The sequence below is a fragment of the Myotis lucifugus genome, unplaced genomic scaffold, assembly GCF_000147115.1.
Source record: "Myotis lucifugus unplaced genomic scaffold, Myoluc2.0 scaffold_24, whole genome shotgun sequence".
In the NCBI taxonomy this organism is placed as follows: Eukaryota; Metazoa; Chordata; class Mammalia; order Chiroptera; family Vespertilionidae; genus Myotis; species Myotis lucifugus.
In genome coordinates this window covers 1,231,252-1,242,827 of record NW_005871072.1, presented here as the reverse complement: position 1 = coordinate 1,242,827, position 11,576 = coordinate 1,231,252, and positions in this window count along the sequence as shown.

Sequence of the window (11,576 nt, the reverse complement as noted above, 5' to 3'; positions counted from 1 at the left end):
AAATGGATACTGAGAGTCTTTGTAATTAATATCATAGTCTGGATCTGCTATGAACTGTCTGTATGAAGTATGGAGTATCCCCAACTACCTCAAACTCAGTTTTTCATCTGTAAAGAAAATAATACTCATAAAGTTGTAATAATTACATGAAAGGAGACAATCTAATAAAATAGCCAGCAAATAGTAAATGATTATATTTATGTTGTTTGTATACATATAGTTTATTTACCATTGATTTTGAATTATAAATGATGTATAAATTGCCTGCCAATGCTTGTGTTAACTGTGGCTGGTAAATCACAATACAAATTGCAATTTTTCATTAAATGTATTCCTTCTTTGGGAAAAATCAATTTAGGTTTCCCTCTCTATCCTATATAATAAAAGCCTAATATGCAAATTGTCCCCTCAACTGGGAGTTCGACTGGGAATTCGACCACTCGCTATGATGTGTACTGACCACCAGGGGGCAGCATGAAACATGGCGGGCGTCAGCAACTAGGTGCTGGAAGCCAGCGGCAGTGGAGGGTCTCAATGAGAGCGGGACCACAGCAGGATGGTGGAGCAGGTGAGTGGGCAGCGCAAGGACAAGGCGGGTGTGACCAGGGCCCAATCGCCCTGCTGATCACCCCGCAGATGGTGACTAGGACGGCAGCAGGGGATGGGGCTGCCGCTTGGCTCCCAGGCACTGAGGGAGCCGGGCAGGGGCCTGATGACTCAGGCGGAGGGGGATGCATGGGGGCCCAAGAGGCCAGGTGCTGCCCAGGGTCCAGAGGTCAGGTGGGACCTGCCCTTTCATGCCAGATGTTTCAGCTTTGATCACCAGCCAGGCCTAGGGACCGCATCCATGTACTAATTTTGTGCACTAGGCCTCTAGTATATACTAGATTACTTCTAAATACTACCATTACAATACTACAATGAAATACTTTTAAATATAAAAATACCTGGGATTGCTGAAACCGGTTTAGCTCAGTGGATAGAGCGTCGGCCCGCAGACTGAAAGGTCCCAGGTTCGATTCCGGTCAAGGGCATGTACCTTGGTTGCGGGCACATTCCCAATGGGGGATGTGCAGGAGGCAGCTGATCGATGTTTCTCTCTCATCGATGTTTCTAACTCTCTATCTCTCTCCCTTCCTCTCTGTAAAAAATCAATAAAATATATTTTAAGAAAAAAAAAATACCTGGGATTAGGTTTGTAAGTGTCTTCATACCAGTAAGTGGCAGTGTAGTCATTGATCAAACTGTCTGCATAGAAGTCACTACTTAGATAATAGAGCAATTAAGGATGCAGATTAATTGCACAATGAATCGTGTATCTCATACTGGTGATTTAAATAAAAATTGGTTATTTCTTCATTAGGACATGTAAAATCAATTAAAAATGCAGTCATATGACAATAACTATCAATCTAGTATCGCTATAAAAGATTCATTAGACTGATGCAATGTTTTTGATCATGAGATAAAAAATGCATTATGTAAAATTAAACAAAAACTGAGCTGCCAGAATTAGTTTTCCACAAAAGGTACACTATTCACAAATTAGCAATATTAGTTTAAATGAAAATACCAATATTTGTTTAAATGAAAATAACTTTACATTTCAGGATTAGGTGAATTTAAAATCTTAATTTTAAGAATAATTTTTATATGTATTTTTCTTTGAGAACATATTTTAATACTTATCATGAGATTAACTAGTGTGATAGTTATATGGTCCATTGAAAAGAAAGTCCAGTAACTTTTTTTTAATTGAATTTATTGGGGTGACATATAGGTTTCAGGTGTACAATTCTACAATACATCATCTGCATGTTGTATGTGTGCTCACCAGTGTAAGTCCAGTCTCCTTCTATCACCATTTATACACCCTTTGCCTTCTACCTCACCTCATCCCTCTTTCCATCTGGTAATCACCATGCTATTGTCTGAGTCTATGAGTTGTTGTTGTTTTGTGTGTGTGTGTGTGTGTGTGTGTGTGTGTGTGTTTGTGTTTGCTTTTTCACACAGCCCCACAACCCACCTCTCCTCTGACAGCCATCAGTCTGTTCTCTGTATCTATGAGTCTTTTTCTATTTTGTTTGTTAGTTTATTTTGTTCGTTAGATTCCACATATGAGTGAAATAATATGGTATTTGTCTTTCTCTAACTGGCTTATTTTACTTAACATAATGCTCTCTAGATCCATCCATATAGTCACAAAGGGTGAGATTTTCTTCTTTTTTTTCCTTCTTTTTTTACAGCTGAGTAGCATTCCACTGTCTGACTTACTTATATATAAAGTATACTAGAGACCTGGTGCACTGGTGCACAAAATTCGGGCACAGGAGTGGGGGGGGGGTCTCTCAGCCCAGCCTTCACCCTCAGGGGATGTCCAACTGCCAGTTTAGGCCCGATCCCTCTCGCAATCCAGGATGCTGCATGCACCAGTGACCATACTTTTCATATAGGCAAAAGGCATCTTGCCGTTGTATGGGCAGCTACATTTTTTGCCCTGATTATAAAAAGTAGTACATAACATGATTCTTCTGAGGCAGTAATACCATTTTCCCCATCTTATGGGTGAAAAAACTGAAGAAGAGAGAAGTTAAGTAATTGGTTTTGTCACTTAGTTATAAGTGTCAGAATCAGGGCTGATCACAAAATGTGCAAGCCAGAGTCCATGCATGTCATCGCTGCATCATCCTGTTTTTTCAGTGTTAGAGTAGCCATGCCAGGTTTGAATTTTTAAATCTAAGGGACTGTTCCCAATATATGGGGTAGGGTCCCTAGGCCTGGCCAGCGATAAGGGTCAATTCCTGGTGGCGACCAGCAGGCAGGGTGATCCGGGGAGGCGAGGGGGGGGGGGCCCTGGCACTTGCCTTGGCTGGCAGCCTGGCGCTGCCTGCTGGCCGGCCCTGCCCCCCTATCGCTGCCACTAGTCAACTCCCTCTCAGGGGCAGTGCACGTCATAGTGATCAGTCATTCTGCTGTTTGGTCAATTTACATATTAGGGTTTTATTATATAGGACAGTGATGGCGAACCTTTTGAGCTCGGTGTGTCAGCATTTTGAAAAACCCTAACTTAACCCTGGTGCCGTGTCACATATAGAAATTTTTTGATATTTGAAACCATAGCAAAACAAAGACTTATATTTTTGATATTTATTTTATATATTTAAATGCCATTTAACCATGAAAAATCAACCAAAAAAATGAGTTCGCGTGTCACCTCTGACACGCATGTCATAGGTTCGCCATCACTGATATAGGATGATCTACCAATATAGGCGTCTTCATAAATGCAAGTGCACAAACAATGTAAAGAAAGAGTTAAGAATGAAGTTGAGATCTCTGAGAGCACTCTACAGCTCTGGATCAGGTGACTTCCTATTTATTTTGGACTTAATCCCTTAAGTCAGCGGTTCTCAACCTGTGGGTCTCGACCCCTTTGGCGGTCGAACGACCCTTTCACAGGGGTCGCCTAAGACCATCCTGCATATCAGATATTTACATTACGATTCATAACAGTAGCAACATTACAGTTATGAAGTAGCAACGAAAATAATTTTATGGTTGGGTCACAACATGAGGAACTGTATTTAAAGGGCCAGAAGGTTGAGAAACACTGCCTTAAGCAATCAATGCACCTTGTAAACCTATATTGATTTTGCCCAAGAAAGAAGTATAATAATGAAAATATAGTTCAATTTTATTACTAATATTTGTTACACTGATTAAAAACAAGCAAGAATTAATCTAAAAAATTACAATAATTTGTTGTAAGTGGGACTGGTTACCAAGCTATTACATTTTTGTTTCAAATATATAAATATAATTTCATTTAAACTAAGATTTATTCAGGTCTTCATGGAACTTAGAGGCCATATTTGCATTTTAAAAAATTATCAATTACAATTTGCTGTCCAAACAGCCTGCTCTAGTTGTACAAAACACCACTAAACTTCAACATAGAGCTTTTGTATTCAAATAGATGGAATGCGAGAGTTCAAGTGCAGTTTGTCACTGACTGTCAGACTTCTCTGCACAAAAAGCCTATTCTAGATCATTCTTGAGGCAAAGTACCTATTTAGGACTTTCCTTTCCAGTTTTACTAACATACCACTGTGTGATCTGGAGAAAGGCACTTTAGAAAGCACTTTATCATGCATAAAAAGGCATTTGACTTCTAATAAAAGTCTATTGATAATAAAATAATCTACCTTTCCTACTTGATAGGAGTGTAATGAGAATGTAATAGGAATTTTGAAATGACTGTAAAATGTCTTCAATTTGTTGAAAGAATGGTAGAGGTCCTTAACGGAATGCAATTTTAAAAAATTGACTAGAGCCCCTCAATAGAATGCAAATCAGGCCCCTTGCCAAATGTGAATCATAATTTTCCTTATTTATTGAGGGCATCATAATGGCCAACATTACTTATGAGTGTAGCTGTTCATATTAATTAAATTTCTAAGGAATCCCAAAAATTGCACAAGAAACACAGTTCCAGCCTTGTGGGGACTTATATTCTAGATGTGCACTATCCAATATGGTAGTCACTAGCCACATATGGCAATTTAAATTTAAATAAATTAAAATTTTAAATTGTCTTTCCTGTGTCATAACAGCCACATTTTAATTGTTCAATAGTCAAATGTGTCTGATGGCTATCAAATTTGACAACACAGATATAGATTATCATCACAGAAAGCTCTATTGGAGAACTGTTCGAGAGGCTTGTCAAATAGATGCTATAAGAATTAGTATTCAAGTATACAATTTATGCAATAACATTTTTATATATTATAGTCCATTTGTTTAGACTAGAGAACACAGGTGATTCATCAAAAAGTCAAAATGTCTCTAAAATCATCCAGCTACCCTAACATGAATTAACTAATTATTTTATCTCAAACATAATAGGGTTTAATGCAATATAGGTATTAAATAAATATTTGTTGAATAAATCCTATACAAAAGGCTAATATGCAAATCAACTGAACAGCAGAACAGGCAGTCGCTATGACGTGCAGTGACCACCAGGGGGCAGATGCTCAATGAAGGAGCTGCCCCCTGGTGGTCAGTGCACTCCCACAGGGGTAGGCTGCTCAGCCAGAAGCCCTGAGCCAGGATCATAGCTGTCAAGTGCAACAGCAGTGGCAGGAGCCTCTTCCGCCTCCACGGCAGCACTAAGGATGTCTGACTGACAGCATAGGCCATGGGGAGTGGGCCTGGCCATTAGTCGGACATCTCCTGAGGGCTCCCGGACTGCAAGAGGGTGCAGGCCAGGCTGAGGGACGCCCCCCCCCCACCCCCTCACCGCCCCCCCAGTGCAGGAATTTCGTGCACCGGGCCTCTAGTAAATTCATAAGAGACAAGTATTTCTTCTCCATACATAGGTTTTTGGAGGTCATTTTTCTCACCGTTAAGGGGTAACAAACACAATAATATTCTCTTCTCAAGAAGGAATGATAACATAGGCAATAAGAAAATGACAACTTTAAGCAGGGAATAGGAAACTCTGCTAGATCAAGTGCTAGATAATGCAAGACAATGTTTAAGATGAGCAAGTTTAATGTTGGTTAGAGTGAATAGAAAAGATTTTTTGGATTGCAGAAAGTATTTATGATAAATTCTGTAGAACAATTGTTAAGAGAACAAGAAAAAGCTAGCTAGGTAAAAGGGCAGTATAAACTAAAGTTTTGGGGTGAAGAGAAAGGCTGATTTATTTTGAGGTAACGAATACAGGTTTTCAGTTGATAAAAGTTGAACGAATAAGTTTCTGGATTGGAAATAAAAAGCTACTGTTTTGGCGGGAGTTGACTACAGTATGGTCAAGTTAGTCATTCTCATACACATAATGGCTCTTCTGAAAATGTTGTGATAAAGTTGTGCTTTAGAATAATTGTTTTTCTTTGAAAAACCAGAAAATGCATGTATAATTATTGATTTCCCCAAAATGACTAAAGATATGAAAGAATCAAGAACCGGTAGAGCCCAAGAGACAAATCACAATTCTAATGGAAAGATACATAGAAAAGTTAATCTAGCGATATAATAAAACTTCCTTTTCCAGTGGAATGTACATATTTCAATGTGAGTATAAGCCAGATGGCAGCAGCCTTTGTTCTAACAGGGCCTGATGATAGTTTGTATATTTAAAATGTCACAATTACACAGTCATTCATTTTCCTGCAGATAGCAGTAAAGATCTGCTGCTGACAATTTCAAGTATAATCACTTGTTTTCTCTAGAGAACCATTTTGTTCTTTCCCTTCATCCACCAGAGTATCAAATAAAACTAACTACACAGCATGGTTTTGTATAGTGAAGACAATGGAAGCCAACTCATATTAACTACCAATCGGATAATTGATATAGGCAACTAGAAGTAAGTGCCACATATAAGAATTATAAAGAAAAAACATTTTAACACATGTATATTTATATATTTAAAAACATATTCAATGTCTCCATTAATAGCAATGTGTCATAAAAACGCAATAGTTTTGAAAATTGTGGGACAAAAAGTAATTTGGTAAAGCCATCTCCAGCTCTCCATCATCTTTCATATCATTCTTTCAAATACTGTTATTTTTCAAATACATATATTTTCTTGCTAATGTTTTACAAATTGTGATGTAAACCGAAATTTTCAAATACTAAAAATTAGAATATATGCTGAAAAAAATAAGTCTCCATTCTACTCAAAACTCCCGTCTTTTCCCAAGATGTAACTACCATAACTGAATTTGTGTATCTTTCCACAAAAGGTTCTCTCTCTCTCTCTCTCTCTCTCTCTCTCTCTCTCTCTCTCTCTCCCTCTCCCTCTCTCTCTCTCTTTCTCTTCCCCTTTCTATATACACTATTAATAACAACAGGACCATATTACTAAATGCACTATTATTATTAAGACAGAAGATTATCCCAAGGTGTAGATGCTGCTCTTAGTCAATTACAAATGCAAACCACTGTTAGAATGACTATCTTCTTACATATTGTTTTGTGCATTTTTTAGTACACCTGTAGACTACTTTCTGAAAATATAATTGTTCAAAAGATTTATGCATTTTAAATTTTGGTAGATATTTCCAAAGAGAATGTTTTAACACATAATTCTGGCAGAAGAATATCAGGATGTATTTACAAGGAACTGTATGAAGTGAGGAAGAGAATTGACTATTTTTTGCACATCTTCCTCTTATGCCTCTGAGAACATACTCTAAGCCTGTAAATAACTAATTAAGTCTATAATGATCATTTTGGATTTAATAAACATCATTGCATTGTATATTTGATTGTTATAATTCCAAATGTGTCAGACTGATCAAAAACATATGCTATATGGTTATTTAATTTAGCAATTGCATGGAGAAACAATTATAAGTGATGACTCGTGTTTTACCATCCAGAAGAAACTTTTCTCCATTTATGAATATGTGGTATATATAATTTCAATGTCAAAGACAATAAAAATATAATTTAGTTCTGAAAAAACTGTCACTTAATAAATATTTTATAGATTTCTTAGCTATAACTATCGTAAACATAACCTAATAGAGCTAATTTTAGAGGAATGAGGAATCTAGCATTGAAATTCTATAATCTCATCTCACCAATTAGACTAACAAAAAGTAATCCAAGGTCTACTGGATTTAAATTTCAATGATGTTGATTAGTTCTTATGAAATTTCAAAATTATTGCCAAATAATATCCTTGTTTATAATCTGTTAGTTTGCTTCATGAGAAACTATAATTTTTAACTATTTTAATATTCTAAACAAACCACACAGTGTAACACAAATGTAATATATTTTAAGAAATGCATATATTATAAGAATTCCTCCAAAGAGCCCATAGACACTAAAACAACAATTCCAGGTAATAATAAATATGAGTTCCCATATTTCAATTTCAAGTGACAAGTAAGCTAATTGTGGTTTAATTTAAATTTTAATATGCAGGAATCAAATTATATGCCCACAATTTGCACTAATTAAAGCCACATATATTTCCATATATGAAATGCATTTATGATGCCACTACATCATGAACTAATTATAACATGCATAAATATATGCACAAACATTTGGACAATGATTCTCAGCTTTTCACATCCAACTCAATCAAATAGTGGTTAATTTAGTATTAATGACTTTAATTTTGGAGAGCTATATTTCATCAATCATTTCATTTTATGGTTTCCAAATGTTTTTATGTAATCAGGTGCATTTATTTGAGTATTGTATGAAAGCAAGTACACATATCATATGACTGTATATTGTTCAGTATGGACTGAAACATAGATAAAGATTATTCTTGTGGTTAAAGCCTCAGATTTTATCACTGTTATATGATTCATGTATTTCATTTCGAGGCAATAGTAAATATTCAAAGAAAACAGGAGTCTACAGACTAGTAAATGAGGCTTTTCCTTAATTTCTATGATGTTCCCCCCAACCCCCCACCCCCAAGTTCTTCTGTGGTCTTTTCATGTCACAGTATTTTCTCAAAATTCACTTTCCTGCAGAGGAGCCTATAGAGACACCTAGTGGGAAATTGTAATAGTGGCTTCTCAGGCTGTCCTTAATATTGACTTAATGATAGAAAGTTGACATCATTTATTTATTTGAACCACAAGAAGCAAACTGAAATAGTTTCAGTTGTCAGTTTTCTAACAAAACTCTAACCTAATTTAATTGCAAACATGTTTAATACTTCTTAGTGCAACAAAATTTATTTTAATTAGAATAATAAATATTTAAAATAAAAATACAAAACCACAAATTAGACTAAAATTTGATATTTTATTGCAGCTGTGAAGATTTTGGTAAGTAATAAAATGACAAACTAAAAATAAGTCCGATAATTGGTTAAGGCATTTTTACCTTTTCAGAAATTCTATTGTTCATCAACATTGAAAATTATGTCTGTCATACAACAATATTTATATCCCCAAAGCGTCTAACTATAATTAATATGTAATTTTAAAATTATGACATTTTAAAACTTTCATTTTGAAAATATAAAAGTGACTTAATACTTTAAAAATAAATTTTCTAAAACATTTCAATCATGTTAGAAGATATTGCAAAAAAATCTAGTAACAAGCCTTTTGTGAGTGCAGTTTAAGTTGCCTGTTTACACAATGTACCTATAGCAAGTGGCTAGCATGCCCAGCCCGAAGGTTTCTAAATTTAACAGGAAGTTGTATTATAAGATTTTATTTTCATTATCTGATATTATAGATTACTTCTTTTCTCTCTCTCCTGCATGTCCCGAATTTTAACAAAATAAACAAAAATTGTTTCTAACAAAGTACGTATGGCTTAACTAAAAAATATTTGCAAAACAGAGTCAGAAGAAATTTCAAGAATATTGCAAAATCTCAGGAGATTGCAATGTTCATCACCTCTAGAGGATGCAAGAAGATACGTTTGTGGCTCTATATATCAGACTCGATTAATCCTATATTTAATCAGGATTTCAAAACCACAGTGTTATCCAAAATGTAACCAAGAAGGAGACAATATCAACGTTAAGATAATTCCAAAAGATACTACATAATTCATTCCAAAGTAAAATGGATTAAATATATTTAAGTGGTAAAACTACCCAATTACGAAAAGGCACAGTCACTTGTGCACTCAGCTTGCATTGGGCTACTTATGATCAACTTTTTTTTTCTGTGCCTGGGATGGACTGCAGGTTTAATATTACAAACATTGGAAATACACTCCTTATGGATATAAAGACCCCCTTTTGCGGAGGGTGGTGTCTAGTTTCATGGAAAGAGCCAGGAATACTTACTGTAGAGATGAATCTAGTGGAGTTTAGCAGGTGACTCTTCAAGAAACTCGCTTTCTATCGATACTGCATTTACTTAGGGGTTTCCAGCTTTTTTAACCCACACCAAATATATTCAGAAATATTTTCTCTGAAAGTAGTTGCTATTCCCTTCTATCGCCCAGACATACCTATACAACGTAATTCTTAAAAAAAAAAAAAAATAGCGCCCTTGCTTGCGGCTAGGATGAACCACTCCCTCTTCCAGGGTCCTTTACAGTATGTACATGAGACAGCAGCAGGGGCTGCATTATTCTAAATGGCAGGGGGAAGGCAGGCGATCAGCCCTGGGCTGGAATCAATCTGTACTGACCACCGACAAGCCCGGCGCTGTCGGGGTTATTTTCCCTCCTCCCTTTTTTCAATCAGAGGATTGCACAGTCCCACGTTCGCGTTACGCACATGGTCCGAGACTCCTCTGTCTCCGGCAAATGTGACATCCAAGGGGGGCTCCGGTTGCGCCGCCCGAGCCCAGCCGGGGACGCCTCCGCCCTCGGCTGCCACCTATCGGCCGCGGAGCGCCCGCTCCGCCGAGGGCCCACCATGTCTGCTGCAGCTTGGCTCGCACCGGCCGCGCGACAATAAACAAGCGCCCTGGACGGGGCCCTGCGCCCGCCCCGGAGCAGCTGTCTCAGAGACCCCGGCGATGCCGACCGCGCCGCCACCGCCTCGGCGCCCGGGAGGGAAGACGCGACTTTCTCTGAGTTTTTTAGAGTCGCCGGGCTGCCGGGACACGCCACAGGCGTAGAACAACGACTGCTCCTGTCCCCCGACCAGACCACCCAAAGGATGTCGGAGACAGAGAGTTCCAAATAATGACGATCGATCGTGTGCTGCATCTGGGAAAGGGATAGGAGAAAAGATAGAAAATACCCTGCACACAGCGGAAGCTGAAACCGCCAAGAGGATGCGGGAGCCGTACAGATACTAAGTGGGGACGCGGCGGCGGCTGCAGCGGCGCCGCACGGCGAGAGCGGCGGCGGCATCCCAGCGCGGTGGTCGCCTCGACGCAGGGGGGTGGGAGGACTGCCGCGGGGGCGAGGACCGTGCAGGAAGCCGCAGCCGCCGCGGGAGCAGCCGGAGGGCCGGGGCCACCTTCACTCGCCCCCTCACTACCATGTACAGCGTGCGCTGCAAGAAGAAGGCGGGCGATGCATGCACACCCCCGCGCCCCACTCCCTCCGGCTCGTCCCCGAGCGTGCGCCACTGACCAGGGGGGAATGTGGTGAAGACACTCGGGAGGAGAGCCGAGGGGGGAGGGGAGGGCCGGCCGGCGCGAACCCTGGCCGGAGGGTGCGAGGAGCCCTAGGCGGCCGGAGGGGGCGGCGGCGGCGGCGGCTGCTGGCAGGAAGAAAGTTGCCCCCGATGCAGATGGCAACTGTAAGTACCCGCCCGGGGTGTGCGGGGAGGGATCCGGGGGGCCCCGCGGTCGCGTTGGGGCGCGATGGGGAGCGAGTGCACGAGTGAACGTGAGTGTGAGCGGGTGCGAGTGGCGCGCGGGGCTGACCGTCACGTTGAAGGTGCCGGCGGGGCCAGGCAGCCTTCTCCGCGGCCCCCTCCTCCCCCGGCTCCCTCCCCGCCCCGCCCGGCCCCCGTTCACCGCCCCCTGCCGCGCGGGCGCCTCTACAGCGGTCCGCTGCCCGCCCCATCCCCCCGTCCCTCCCTGCCCCGCTGGTTCGGGATCGGCCCCCCTCTACCAACCAAATGTGCCCCAACCCCCCCGGCCCGCCTCCGACAAATTGCG